Source organism: Mauremys mutica, chromosome 2 (assembly GCF_020497125.1).
Source record: "Mauremys mutica isolate MM-2020 ecotype Southern chromosome 2, ASM2049712v1, whole genome shotgun sequence".
Taxonomy (NCBI): domain Eukaryota; kingdom Metazoa; phylum Chordata; order Testudines; family Geoemydidae; genus Mauremys; species Mauremys mutica.
Genome location: NC_059073.1, coordinates 38,241,705 through 38,256,430, shown reverse-complemented (window position 1 = coordinate 38,256,430; position 14,726 = coordinate 38,241,705). Strand labels below are relative to the sequence as shown.

Sequence of the window (14,726 nt, the reverse complement as noted above, 5' to 3'; positions counted from 1 at the left end):
GTCTCATTTGAAAAGAACAAAATAAAAGAAAATGTGATTGAACTGTGACAGAGAAAGAGTTACATTCAACAGTTTCAGTTGAGATGTGCTGCTTGCCAAACTTGTTATTCCTAAAGCATGTCATACTTGCCAGTTCTCCATTGGGTTTGACAAAGGGTGAAGCTCCTAATCTAAAAAAGACTGGCAGGAGCAGCAATATCACACTCAAAGGTCATTAACTGCTCAATGTGTAGTATACCGATGAACATTGCTGAGCTTAGATTTGCTAAAAACTTGTAGTGTTCCCATATTGGAGAAACTGCAGTGCTAAAAATATAAAATATTATAAACCATGATCTGTTCTGAAATGCTGAATAACAAACGTTAATGGTTCCATTTTCTCTTTTAGTAGCACAATTAATCAGCAAGTTCTTTTTTAGAGACAATTTTATATTTCTTGGAAAGATCTAAACAATCCAGTTTTGCTTTCATACATGAAAATACCAGCAAAAGGATACTGTGGATACAATTGCTTAAAATTTCAGCAAAATAAATACATTAAAGTACATATCAGAACCCTTCTTTTTAGTGTGGGACTTGGCTAAGCACAAAATAGAAAATATTTTTTTACTAAATGTGATAATTTCTAAGTTCATTAGGCCCTTGCTCCTTTTAAGTGGTCTTGAGTTGGGGGAGAAAGACTGCAGTGTTTTCACAGCTGAACCTAAATGCTCTCATGCAGACACAGGCAGAATGGCAGAATGCTTCAGGGAGTGCTGAGCAAAAGTGTACTAAGCAGCCCTGACAGATGAAAGGATTCTTTGCATATGAAAGGAGCAGTGGGTGCTCTCCCAAGGGCTTGCTGCCAGATTTAAATTAGGGGAGTGGTCCTTATAGCTACTGGCAATCCAGCTGGCCATATCCCCTTAGGTCACAGAATGCCACTGGACATGCCAGCTGGCCTCACAACCATCTCCATTGTGCCTGGCTCCTGTGCAGGGCTGCTGGAGTTTTCAGGGAGCGGGGAAAGAGAAGAGGCTTCCTTTGCCCAGCTTGCTTCTGCTCCTCCTTCTCAACATGCAAAGCAGCCACAATTTCACCCATAACTGTGGTAAGATTTGTATATTGTATTTAATCCATTACAAATGAATTTCAATATGACACTCAATTAAGTAAGGATCATTTTTTTCCTGAAAGTTTTATTAAAAAACAGTTGAGATCATAGGGTTAGAAAGGACCACAAGAGTCCTAAATTCAGGGGGTTAGTCTAGATTTTTTAAAAATAATTGGGAATTAAAAAATGAAGTTTTTCAGCTAAGGAAAATAAATTTGTCCTTTTTTTTTAACTACTCTACCAGTTGGAAGCTTTAGTTATAGCAGGAACCAAAGTCCCTAGGTTGTAAATGTTGGTCTGGTGATAATCAGAGTTGATTTAACCAAGTTAAAAGGGTTTAAAAAAATTACTTCCTGAAAGTTCACAGAATTATGGTCAATGATTAAAACTAACAATTTCCATTTCCCAACATTCCACTGCCACTGTGCATTTGTGCATCTATAAACCGGACAGAAATTTCAACTGAATAGAAGATTCTAAGGATTTGCTTGGATAAGAACATGCACGTGTAACTAAATGGATGATCTACGAAGGTGTGTATGTAAGGAGGCAGGGCTGCTAAGGTTGCATGGGCATATATTCACTTTTCAACATTTAATTTGTATCGTAACTTTTATCATTAGTTTTTAATACTAATTTTCAGTGTGTTCATGGTTTCAAAATAATACAAGAAATTTCAACAAAAGTATTGTTGCTTAGTGTGAACTATGTAATTATTTCATTAAGTCAAAATTATAAATAAGCATGTGTTTAGGGATATTTTCACAGTCACTGAGAATTATTCCCATAATTATAGCCCTCGTGGTAGTTTTCAGGGAGCGGGGAAAGAGAAGAGGCTTCCTTTGCCCAGCTTGCTTCTGCTCCTCCTTCTCAACATGAAAGCACAGTAACAATTGTGTAGGGAATGTAATCATACCCTTCTATTTTCATATGCTCATAACTTTCCAGAAATATATCTATTGAGGGTAAATTTTTCCATGGCTGGTTTCAGCCAGAAGTCAATATTTTCAAATTTAAGGAAAATTCTTTCAGCCATCTTCAAATTATTGGATAGACATTTGGTGAGTTGTGAAGGGAGGCAGAAAGCAAGTGGAAGAGAAACACATTCCCATAATATAAAGCCTTTTTCAATTTTCTGATAACTCAAAAAGAGATGAAAAATATACCTCATGCTTTGGTCCAGACCCAGTGCTATGCATTGCACTAATTGCATGAAGTGGCTCTAAAGCTAGCATAACTGGCCACAGGAGGTTCATTCCGATGCAGTAGGTTCCCCCAGAGACACAGAGCCAGTGTAGCATTTCCTTTGCAACTCCTGCCCTCTCTTCCAGTACATGTGAAGGAAAATGGGGGGCATATATGGATGGTCCCTATTCCCACTGATCCCTACCTGCCATATTTGTCCCTTAAGGCCCTGGACAGATCGGCTAGTTAGAGCAGCCTTGTGCCACAGGTGTAGAGTTAGCCTAGGAGCAGGAGAGCACAAAGGTTGGTTGGCATCCTCTCTGCTCTGGAGCTGCACTGTGAACTCCTCATCAGCAGCGGAGGAGCTGGGCCTTTGAGTGTTAATAGTCTTTACTGAAGAGAAGATACTTTACAAGACTGGAGGGGAGAGGTAAATTATTTAAATAAAAAAGTTTAAGCAATTGAAAAATCTTTTGAGCAAGCTCAGTTGACAACTGCTAATAGAGCCCAAACTCTTTTCTGACATTCTAGCGCCCAGATTCCCAGCCTGCCAGTGTTCATTACAAGAACCATATTGTGTGAGTAAGCACAAACTGCAGTATGACAGGCTCAGGGGCTGCAGCTGGGACAATTTGCAGGAGAGAAATTGTAAATTTCCAATTGAAACATGCAAAGAACAATCCACCAAAAGGTACACACATTAAGGCCTCATCTTTATTACAAATATAACAATAATGGAGACCAAAGATAAAATTTCCCAAAGCGTCCAAGCAACACAGGAACCTAAGTGCCATTTTCAAAAGTGGCAAGCACTTAATAGCCTAAGTCCCATTGGCTTTCTAACCTATGATCTCAATTGTTTTTTAATAAAACTTTCAGGAAAAAACGATCCTTAATTGAGCATACCAAACTTCAACTGAAAAGGAGAAAGTTATAGACAAGTGAAAGTGACTACCACTGTTGGAAATGCTTAGGAAACCTTAACTATGTATTGCTATCCATGCATGGATGCTGCCTTTTGATTATATTTATAACAACTTGAGGTATAAATAAGCGGTGCAACTATTGACACACACCTTCCAATGGTGCATTAAACAACATGACTAAAATATGTCATATGTTGTTTGTCCTCTCCTCCTTTCCCAGGAGAAACATGTGCAATGGGGTGTTTCATTTCAGTAGCATTTGGGGTTATTTTGGTTGTTTGCTTGGTTTTTGTTTTTTTAAATATACATGTTGCTAAATATTTATGTTAGAGAAGGCAATGTCAAAGAAGGCAAGGTCAGTTATTTTTAAAATTTAACCAGTCAGGCTAAAATTTCTCATATTAGGTATCTGTCTCAGGCTGAATTGTTTTGGGAAGTTTAAGCTAAAATGGTTCAACAGTTTTCAAGAATGAGATTAGGGAAAACATCTTTTTTACCTATGTTAAAAAATTTCATACTACCATTTTGCTGAAGTTCTAATGCTTCTGTGCTTTAGAAAAGAGAATTGAAATTTGTCGGGGACGGGGAGGGGATGTTCTTCTCAGTTCACCCTTTTGCTTTCCCTATGAAAATTCACCTCAATTTGTCCAAGTTACAAGCTTCTGAAAAATTGCAGTTCACACATGCTCAGAAGAGACTTGTTTAGTGTTTGGCACCTAACTTATCAAAATATCCTATCTGTGAGTCTGCTCCTTCCCCTTTCAACTGCTGGTGCTGACCAGATTGTGTGTGCATCATGCACACAGACTGATTGAACATGCTCCATCCTAAGGTTGCAGAGGCTGATGGGCAATTTCCCTTCAGTTGCTTTTCCCAATAGTCAGATGCCACTCTGGTACCAAGCGCAGGAATTGAATAATTTAAGAACATCTTACTATATGCCCCCAAAGCCACAATCTCATAATTGAGGAAGAAGGCTGTGCTGGTTAAAAAAACTGACCATGGTTTAAAGAAGTAAAGGTAGATATATATAAAACAAATGGAAGAAAGGGGAAATTAATAGTAATGAATATAAATTAGAAGGTAGGAATTTTGGACACAAAAAAGAAATCTATGGCCAGCAGTTAAGAACAATAAGAAGGAGGTTTTTTAAATATATTGGAATAAAAAGAATCTTCAAAATGCTATTGTTCCATTACAACATAGAAATGGTAGAATTATCAATAATGCAGAAAAGGCAGTTCAATAAATATTTATGTTCTGTATATAGGGCGAAAACACTGATATAGTCTCATTATATGGTGATGATAACACTCTTTTCATTCCACTGGTATCTCTGGGGGATGTTAAACAAAAGCTACTAAAGGTAGACATTTTAAAATCAGCAGGTCCAGATAATTTGCATCCGAGATTTTTAAAGGAGTTGGCCGAGGAGCTCACTATGTTGATTTTAAATAAGTCTTGGAGCACTGGGAACTTCCAGAAAACTGGAAGAAAATGAATGTTATACCAATTTTTAAAAACGGTAATTGGGATGGTCTGGGTAATTATAGGCCTCTCAGCCTGACATAGTGTTTAGGCAAGATAATGGAGCAGCTGATACAGGGCTCGATTAATACAAAATTTAAAGGAGGATAATGTAATTAATGCAAATCAACATGGATTTGTGGAAAATAGATCCTTTGGCTTTAACCTCTGTTTGTCAGTTCCCAATATATAAAATGGAGATAATTATATCACCTCACAAGACTGTTGGGTAGATACATTCATTAGTGTTTATAAAGAATTGAGATACTACACTGAGAGCACCACAGAATAGCGCATGAGGAAATAAATTCCATATTCAGTGCGGGTTTTAGACAGTGTTCAGTAAATAATGTGTGTGTTCACATTGATATGGAAAAAGAAGCATACTTAATTTAATGTAAGAACATAAGAACGGCCATACTGGGTCAGACCAAAGGTCCATCTAGCCCAGTATCCTATCTTCCGACAGTGGCCAATGCCAGGTGCCCCAGAGGGAATGAACAGAACAGGTAATCATCAAATGATCCATCTCCTGTCGTCCATTCCTAGCTTCTGGCAAACAGAGGCTAGGGACTCCATCCCTGCCCATCCTGGCTAATAGCTATTGATGCACCCATCCTCCATGTAGCGATTAAATACCAATTGAATGAGCACTGTCTATCCTGTGCATTGAGTGAGTCAGCAGTCCTTTGAAAAAATAGTATGTGAACATGTAATTAAAGACTGTATCAAAATGCAGGGGCCAAATTAGGAGTGTATGGGCATCCTTAAGTCTCATATTTTTCATAGCTTCTGAGTGCTTAAATTTGCATCCTTAACATTTTAATAATGTTTTGTGTGTATGTACACATACACGCATGCACACATGCACATACTTTTCATATATAAAATAAGCTTGAGCTCTTAAAAAGAAATCTTTGAAATGTTGCTACTTTCCAGTTTTTGGTTAAACAAGACATCACAGATCATGGCTTGGGCTCCGTGTTTGTCATGGAGATTGCTGAAGTAATGGATTCCGTGACTTCCTGTGACCACCGTGACTTCTGCAGCGGTCAGTATGGCTGATCCCAGGACTGCCAAAGCAGCTCGCTCCAGGGCCAGCTGCTCACGTGGTCCAGGGCCAGCCACAATGGTCGCTCCTGGAGCAGGCCCACAGCGCAGCCAGCAGCTGGGCAGCCAGCCTCACTGGCCTCTGCTAGAAGAGGCGCTGGGGCCAGCTGCACCAGCCGTTGCTCGGGCGGCCCTGGGCAGCTGGCATCCCGCCTCTCCAAGCAGTGGTCCTCTGCTCCCCTCCCCCACCCCGAAGCAGTGGCTCCCACGGGTGCCCCCTCCACAGGAGATTTAATCAGGGGTATTTATAGCATAAGTCGTGAATAAGTCACTGGCCATGAATTTTTGTTTATTGTTCGTGACCTGTCCATGAGTTTTACTAAAAATACCCATGACTAAATCGTATCCTTAATCATGGCCCATGTTAATTAATTTGCTTTAGTAGTAATATTTTTTTTCTAAGATGATCATAAACAAGGGTAAAGCTAAATTTGAAAACTTACAATGATTATTATTATTGGAATTCATGGTAACTTCATTTTCAATGTTGCTGCTTCTGCCATTAGTCTCCAAGGAAATAATTACTTTCAGATGCACTGGTTAGACAAAAATAACGTGACCAAAGTCAAAAGAAGAACTGTTGTTTAAATATATCAGATTGCTCCTGTTACTGCAACTAGCGAAAAGTGACATCAATAATTAATGATCCAATTACTAGGTTACAGAAGTTTATTCTGAAGTGTCAAAGTGATGAACGTTGGCACTGAACCTTTCTGCTGCCACTCCAGTTTACTGAAACAGCAGATGCATTGCAGAGTGTGGTATGTGTGCTGCCAGGGATTAATATTGCTTTGGAGTTACTGCTGTGATGTGTTTTCTGCCTTTCAAACTCCACAAACTAGGCTCACTGTTGAAATGGTGTGAACTGCCATTATAACCACATTTTGATAATCTGACACCTCGTGTTAATTAAACATTATATTTGTTTAGGCCATTAGGAAGGCTATTGTTAGTATTCTGTATGTGTAATATTAAAAAGCCTTGCAGAGAAAAGAGTAGCTGTGATTTGTAGTTGAATGCTGTATTTTTTTCCTGTAATTAATCACTTCCCCTTAGTCAGATGATTATACCATTGTGTCTGTATTTCCATCCTACTTCTTAGGTAGAACTTTAAACTTGCCCCTGGCTTTCTGTATAATACAGATCACAAATTATAGACAAACTTAGATCCTAGGCAGCACATTGCTATTCAGTATACTTAGTAGTTAAAACATGCACAATGTTTTATTTCTAAGTTTATTTTATATTTCTATAATAATAAAATGTGCGTTTTCTAATCAATAATCAAGACATTCGGAACAAATTTAGGGTCCCATTATGCGGCCACTCTCAGACAAGGAACTCTCACTGAGTTCATTGGGAATACTATGCCTAAAGCTGTAGAACTGGGCCCTTTGCCAGTTTGTTGAGACTTCCATCCAGTAGCTGGCCTCACACCATTATCACTACATCCAAGGCTAAAAGTATAGGACCTTTCTAATCCCTAAGCAGCAAACAACTGAGCCAGCAATGGCTGAGATGAGCTGGTAGCCACATGTTGGTTCTAGTATTTTATATGAGAAATTGTGCAAAGAGATTGTTTCACTTTTGAAATTTATTAACATTCATATTGATGATTTGTAAAAGTATATTTTACCATAGTTCTTTATTGCATTAATCTGCTAGAAATGCAAATACCTTTTAATTTGTTAGTTAGTTACCTCATGCTGGCAACCAAGCCAGGAGATCAATGTTATGTTCTCAATTCCAGTTTTGGGGTGCAAAATATCACTGAGCTTGACTAGAACAAGGGTAAAGGGGAAACCAGGTTTGATCAATAAAACAACTAGCTGATCTTCTATCACATTGTATAGGCAGGCTGTTATGTTCAAATGGGAATTGATTCTAGATGATGGTGTTCTTACAGTAGCAGACATCTTCATGTTAGCAGTGTCACCTTTCATGAGAATTGTTTCTGTAGGACTTCAAGGATAAATATATACAATGCCCTTATGAATTCATACTTTTTTAAGTAGTTCAACATTTTATTTTCACTGCTGATAGTAAGTCTGATCTTTACCATTTCACCTCTGCTCATGATTGATTCATTCTGTGGGTTGAAAAGGAATATTTGAACATTAAGTAATTTTATCTAAAAATTATGTAAGGAAAACAAATCAAATTATCAGAATTGGTAACCGGGATAAACAACAGTTAAATAAATAGAATTGTTAACTAACTGTTTCTCATGTGACTAGTTCAGGGGAAAACAAAATAAAAAGATGGAATGATTGATACAGGCTGGTCATGAGACTATATCATCTTGAGAATGCTTGGTGGAGATTTTCTAGGTGTTGGTCTCTGTCTGCGGGGTTAGAGCAGATACGGTTGTACCTCAGTGCTTGGCTGTAGACAATGGATCTTGTGGTGTGTCCGGGATGGAAGCTGGAGGCATGAAGGTAGGCATAGCGGTCGGTAGGTTTTCGGTATAGGGTGGTGTTGATGTGACCATCACTTATTTGCACCGTGGTGTCTAGGAAGTGGACCTCCCGTGTAGATTGGTCCAGGCTGAGGTTGATGGAGGGGTGGAAGCTGTTGAAATCGTGGTGGAATTTTTCCAGAGTCTCCTTCCCATGGGTCCAGATGATGAAGATGTCATCGATGTAGCGTAGGTAGAGAAGGGGCGTGAGTGGACGGGAGCTGAGGAAGCATTGTTCCAGGTCGGCCATAAAAATATTTGCATATTGTGGGGCCATACGGGTGCCCATAGCGGTGCCATTGATCTGGAGATATATATTGTCAGCAAATTTGAAATAGTTGTGTGTGAGGATAAAGCCACAGAGCTCAGCAACCAGGTGTGCTGTGGCATCATCAGGGATACTGTTCCTGACAGCTTGTATTCCATCAGTATGTGGGATGTTTGTGTAGAGAGCCTCTACATCCATAGTGGCCAGGATGGTGTTTTCTGGAAGGTCACCAATGCATTGTAGTTTCCTCAGGAAATCAGTGGTGTCACGGAGATAGCTGGGAGTGCTGGTAGCATAGGGTCTGAGTAGAGAGTCTACATATCCAGACAGTCCTTCAGTGAGAGTTCCAATGCCCGAGATGATGGGGCGTCCAGGATTTCCGGGTTTGTGGATCTTGGGTAGTAGATAGAATAACCCTGGTCGGGGCTCTAAGGGTATGTTGATTAGTTCTGGTGTTAGTGTAGGGAGTGTCCTGAGTAGATGGTGCAGTTTCAGATCAGCCAGATCAGCCAGATCAACCAGATCAGCCACAACATCACCGGTTCATTCACCTGCACTTCCACCAATGTAATATATGCCATCATATGCCAGCAATGCCCCTTTGCTATGTACATCGGCCAAACTGGACAGTCTCTAAGGAAAAGGATAAATGGACACAAATCAGACATTAGGAATGGCAATATACAAAAACCTGTAGGAGAACACTTCAACCTCCCTGGCCACACAATAGCAGATCTTAAGGTGGCCATCCTACAGCAAAAAAACTTTAGGACCAGACTTCAAAGAGAAACTGCTGAGCTCCAGTTCATCTGCAAATTTGACACCATCAGCTCAGGACTAAACAAAGACTGTGAATGGCTTGCCAATTACAGAACCAGTTTTTCCTCCCTTGGTTTTCACACCTCAACTGCTAGAACAGGGCCTCATCCACCCTGATTGATCTAACCTCGTTATCTCTAGCTTGCTTCTTGCTTGCTTATATATACCTGCCCCAGGAAATTTCCACCACTTGCATCCGAAGAAGTGGGTATTCACCCACGAAAGCTCATGCTGCAAAACGTCTGTTAGTCTATAAGGTGCCACAGGATTCTTTGCTGCTTCTACAGAACCAGACTAACACGGCTACCCCTCTGATACTATATCAATTGATGTGACTCCCACTATTTTAGTCATAGTGGTTCTTTTAATGCACGACATGATGCCTCAAAATCAACAATTGAATTTGACTTTGAAATAAATAAAATGTTTTTTCAAGTAACTATAATAACGAGAAAAAACGAATACACAAAATAATCATGAGTATGCAAATGAACACAATGAAAGGTAAATAAATGAGTAATTCCCTATGGAAACTTAGCAGTAAATACTGACTTTTAAAACTTCCTATGCTTTAAAGCAAAGTGGGATTTATCTCACCGTTCCTTTCTTTGTTCAGGGAGTTTTCTGGTGTTGTGATGGTATCTGTTTGGTATCTATGATATTTAGAAAGGCACTTTCTTTCCTAAGGCTACTTACATTTTCTATTTTGGACCTTCAAATTTCCAATACCTAGATTCTTCTCTGTAAATGAGATTTAGATAAAAGAATCTGTGTCTTGGAAGAACAAAGTCACTGAAAACAGCTTACATGAATAGAACAGCTTTTCTTGGGTCAGGACTGGGATGTCTCAGAGTTTGGAACCTTAGGACCTGAAATGAAGTCTTGATTTTTCAGGTGAAGGAAATCAGATATCTTATTGGAGAGAGAATAATGAGTTGTGATTTTGCAACACTTTTATGGGTTGTCTCTTCATTCAGTTGTATTGAGGGACTAGACTGGTTCCAAAAAAGGAAGTTTTGATGCCTCTAACATCTTCCTTTTGGGCAGTCCAAGATTTTGGTATGTATGCAGTAGTTGTTGCAGGATGTAAATTTACCAACTGCACAGGTCAAAGTGTCATTGCACATTTCCTATCCAGCCAATAGGTGGCATCCAAGCTTTAAAAAGTTCACCATTACAAGGGTTTTCAAACTTCTTGGAATTCCTTAATTTCTTCTTAGCATTGGTAATTAAAATATACACTAACAGTTGTTTAAAAGTCTTTTAGTTCAATTTTCTGTTGCTAGTTCCTGAACTATTTAACAACAGGATAAAAGTTTTCACATGCTTTGTTATATGTAGGTAATTATCTTCTGAAAGTTTTACTTAATTTCAAGGTTTAAAACATTCTTCTTTCTTCTTACACTTAATTTGAGGAAAGTTCCTCTCTTCTTTCTCTTAAGAGTAGGGAGAGCTTTCCCTTATTTGATTCAAATTTTAAACAACTTCCAGTTTAATTATAAAATCAATCTCTGAATTCCAAATAGTTGGAATATTCTATTTTATGTTAAGCATTGTCCTAGATATTTCAAAACAGTAGTGACACAAGAGTGCTAATTCTTACTAATACCATATCCTAATATAACTTCACACTTGCTACTCTTGACCTTTATACATCATTTCTAGATTCACTAGAGCAGGGGTCCCCAACCTTTTCAGGACCAGGGACCGGTCATGCCTGCGGAGGGAGTGCTCGTCCCGCGGCTCGGGTAGACCTCCCGCAGGCACGCCTGCGGGAGGTCCACTGGGTCGGTTCGCGGCCCGGTTTGTAAGAGGCCGCGGACCGGTACCGGGCCGCGGACCGGGGGTTGGGGACCCCTGCACTAGAGCATACACAACAGTTTTATACACCAACATCTTTAAGTGTTTTTAGTAAAAACATCTCATATGTAAATGAATGTATCCAACTATCTATCCCCATGAATACATACTGTATTACAAAAAGCCTTTGTTTGAACACCTTGATTTGGCTTTAAGGTTTTATTTGTTCTCTGGATGACTAAAATATTGATTGTGCAATTTTCTGAATGTTATGAATTAGGGACGGTTGTGAGATTACTTCTTAAATTAATGCATTCCTATGCAAGTTGCAAAGATGTGCATTAATAGTTGTGATGAAACCATAGTGCCTAATTTGTTCAAAGATAAGAAATTTTCCCCAAACAATGTTGAAGATGTTTATTTATAGATACACTCAGGTTTATGGTCTCACTTTCCTGGCTAAGCTTTAATTGTACAGCTTCTTTATGTGGGACCTTGATCCTTTCAGCAAGGATGTATTGCTTGCAATGTCACAGAGAAAACAAATTGCAGCATCATTTGTGTAGGCTTCTGTGTCACTTATTAAGAAATGAATTGAAACATATGTTTTGATATGAATTATATTGTGAGGCCTTTTGGTGTATTTTGTCTTATTTCCGACTTTATTAACATTTTAGCTAATGTGGGCTTATTCACAGTGTTAAATAGAAATCTAAATGAAGAAAAGGAGGAAGAAGGGATAGAAGGAATGTGTGGGGAAGTTGAGAGGCCTTTGTTTATTTCTTCCCTTATAGCCATATATTTCCTCTTGAAGGTAACAAGATAACTTTCATATAGTTAGAAAGGACTGTTAGCTCAGGATGCAGGAAAAAGAAAATGAAACCGTTTAAAGCATCTCAGGGTTCAATTGAAGGTACCGTGGTCTGCAATCAGGCCTTTGTGAGAGTTTAATACAAGTATATATGAGTCAAGTGCGAACTATTTCATTGTATCATTACCTTATAACTTCTAAGTAAAAATATCAAAATTTCATATTCAGGGGCCAAAAATCAGACCTGTTAGGCACCACAGCTCCAGTAGTAGAATTAGTACAACTATGTTATTAGTATAATTCACAACCTGGACTTAAAATGTTCTTGGTTTTGCATCTGATGTCATATCTTATAAAGGAGACACAGTCCATTCCCTCACTCATTTTGTTCATCCTCTACTATCTGGGGCTTTTGACTTTAAGTTTTATTTACATTTGGGATGTACTGGTTCAGTGTGGTTTAGGATTTTTTTAACTAATTAGCATTGATTTTAACACACTAAAAAATTGGAACTAGACAAATAGCCAATAGGAGGCTACTGTACATTTGATGTATATACTCAAGCCCTATTAATATTAATATGAGATGTGTGTGTGTGTGTTATAGGAAAGTAGGCTCTGACTATTGTAATAGCTTATAATTAATTAATAGGAGAAAAGATTGCTATAGTTTAGCTACAAATGTGCAAGTCAGTTTCAAACTAGGTGAATTTCACTTGCATCTGACTTCAATAGGCACAAATGACAAAAGGAACAAGAGAAGCATAGTAGTACTAAGTATTGAGTGCTGGAAAAGGTAGTCTCGAGGTTTCCATTAGCTTCTTCAGTTACACTAAGCATCTCAGAGCAAACAGTACAAATGGTTAGCTCAACTGTTGCCATCCAGAATTTTCCTGAAGCTAATTGTTTCTTCCTCAGTTTAATCAGGACTCCACAGTGGGCACAGAAAATTGCTAATAAATATGAGAAGTCAAAGAGGAAAATAAGTGATATGCAACACACACGATCCATTCTCAGCTTCTCAGACCAAATCTAACAGCTCTACAACCCTGCCTCACCCTTTCCCACAATTAATGATGAATATATCTCGGTAGTCAAAGAATCTATGATGCAAGTATGCCCTTAGGGTCCAAAACAGCACTCTTCAATGGGTACATTATTCTCCATCCTTTCCTGATGCCTGTATCTTTGCTGATAGCCAAGGAGTTCATGCTGGCTAGAGTACAGCTGGTGAATCCCTTCTTTGTCAATTCCAAGTCTAAAGACCCATCATTAACATTTTATTTTTCAGTTTTCAGATATGCCCATCACAATTTTCTGGGTACATATAGGAATCCAAATGATGCAAAAATTAAAACTGCACAAAACATTCACTACATTACCTAACATATAAACTTACCCTTCTCAGTCTTTCAGAAAAATGTCTGAACAAACATTAACTTTGCATCATGTCTTGTTTGTTAATAAACTTCCTTACCTTAGATCTTAGTTCCTCCGTGCTACTGACATATCTGGCTATCCACTTCTTCCACTGATTACAGTCGTTCGCTAATTGTGGTACTTCTTTCCAGGTGTTGCCAATGCATTCAGTGTCCTCTGTCACTAGCTTCTACTGGTTCTTCCTTGTCCTTCCTTGCTTCCTCTTTCCTCCTTTGGTATCAGAGGGGTAGCCGTGTTAGTCTGGATCTGTAAAAGCAGCAAAGAGTCTTGTGGCACCTTATAGACTAACAGACGTTTGGGAGCATGACGAAGTGGGTATTCACCCACGAAAGCTCATGCTCCCAAACGTCTGTTAGTCTATAAGGTGCCACAAGACTCTGCTGCTTTTCCTCCTTTGGGTACTCAATGTAATGCTTGCTTAGCATGTCTCCAATCTTCCGTATAGTGTACAAGGCTTCTTTCTTTTATGACATTTTCTAACATGTCCTGCTCTATCTGTTCCTTTCCTCCCACATTTACTGTTTTCTTTCCATGAAATGTGTAATATCTTCCTCAGCCATTTTTGATGGGCAGCCTCTAATCTTTTTTTGTTAGCCACTATCATCAGGCACTGTCATAGTCCAGTATTATCAGGTAGGGGTGATAATCCCAAAGCAGAGAACCTCTAACTGAAAATGCTAGTGGCCATCATCTGTGCAACAGCAGATCAACCAGTCCCAGTTGTCATGACTGTGACTATGGAGAGTTGTTTGCTCTGATAGCTAGCACCCAAACACACATGTAGAATTGCATGTGAAAGCAAACAGGAAGCCACTGCAATCCATTGAACATTGGTGTAATGGGCTTTCTTTACCAACCCCAATAATTTGAGCTTCCACATTCTGCACCAACTGAAACCTCCAGGTGTCTGGGGTAGCCTCATGAAGAACACGCCATGCATATATAATTGCAGGAAAGTTTGCATCTGATGGAAATGGTTAATAGCTTTTGGCTGCCAAACCCACCAGGGAGTCAGAACAATCCATCTGAATTTCTCTGTGGACTTTATAAAGATTAGTTAGTTAATTTAGCCTTGCATCACCCCAGGGAGATAGGTAGGTGGGGTATACATAGTAATTTAACATTAATCATATATTCCCATTTCTCAAACATTTCAGATGTTTCTCACAAATTTATATGAAAATCCAGTTATGAAGTTTCTTTTCAGCCCTCAAGAAACTGGCTAATTCCAAGTAGATGACATCAGAGAATTGTTAACTTTTAGGGGCGGGGCACTGTGATGTGTAGAA

The 14,726-nt window shown here is 39.0% G+C and overlaps 1 protein-coding gene across 18 annotated transcripts in view; it reads left to right on the top strand.

Annotated features, from left to right (window-relative positions):
- Positions 1–14,726, top strand: part of RIMS2 (regulating synaptic membrane exocytosis 2) — a 799,605-nt gene that overhangs the window by 408,572 nt on the left and 376,307 nt on the right. The gene's annotated exons all lie outside the window — the stretch shown is intronic.